We start from the raw sequence: 1,170 nt of genomic DNA on the forward strand, positions 1-1,170 counted from the left end.
CAACTGGAGAGCCGGGAAAGTGCCAGATCATTCGCCCTTGTCCCCCTCATGCAGCCACAGGGCACATCAAGGCGGGCTCCTTTGCTCCCTTCGCCTGTCCAACTGTAGGTACATCTGTGGTGCCTTTTGTTCCACTCGCATGGTCCCTGGGAGTCTGTATAGAGCTACCCAGCCCGTTCTGCTGGCTCACTTGCAGATTCAGCAATGTGATTTAGCTCACTCTGCATCCCCCCAGCATCCAATTCACTTTGGTGAAAGTTGCTTCATTAGATCAGAATTACTTGAGACTCTTTCTTCCTGGGCATAAGTAATAACCTCCTGGATAGCAATCAGTCCGGTTTCAAAAGCGGTCACTCCACTGAGACTGCGCTGCTCTCAGTCATTGAAGCCCTAAGGCAGGCAAGGGCAGCCTCCAAATCATCTGTGCTGATCGTACCTCTCAGATAGGTCATTTTGGGTATCCTGGAGAGGAGGCGTCTCCAAACGTCAACATCTTGATACTGGGGTGCCTCAAGGCTCTGTGCTGGACCACTGCTCTTTTCAATATACATGACATCCCTGGGCTCTGTCATTCCCAAACATGGCTTTTCCTACCACTGCTATGCAGACGACACTCAACTCCACTTGTCATTCCACCCTGATGATTCCACGGTTTCTGCCCGCATCTCGGCATGCCTGAGGGACATCTCACTCTGGATGAAGGATCACCATCTCCAGCTTAACCTTGCGAAGACAGAACTGCTTGTCATATCATCTGAACCCAAGGTTCAACACAACCTTTCTATTCAGCTAGGTTCCTCGACCATCACGCCTTCCAAGATGGCCAAAAACCTGGGAGTGGTCATTGATAATTGGCTTAGCTTCACGGAGCATGTTGCCAGCACTGCTCGCTCTTGTAGATTCATTCTCTACAATATTAGGAAAATTAGACCTTTCCTAGATGAGCTTGCCACGCAGGTCCTGGTCCAAGCTCTTGTCCTGTCCAGGCTGGACTCCTGCAATGCCCTACTGGCAGGGCTTCCAGCCTGCACGAACAAACCCCTACTGATGATTCAGAACACAGCGGCAAGAGTGGTCTTCAATGAGCCAAAGAGGGCGCACGTCACTCCTCTCTTTGTCAAGTTACACTGGCTTCCTATAGCAGCTCTCATCAAATTTAAGGCTCTGCTC

Source organism: Paramisgurnus dabryanus, chromosome 8 (assembly GCF_030506205.2).
Source record: "Paramisgurnus dabryanus chromosome 8, PD_genome_1.1, whole genome shotgun sequence".
Classification (NCBI taxonomy): domain Eukaryota; kingdom Metazoa; phylum Chordata; class Actinopteri; order Cypriniformes; family Cobitidae; genus Paramisgurnus; species Paramisgurnus dabryanus.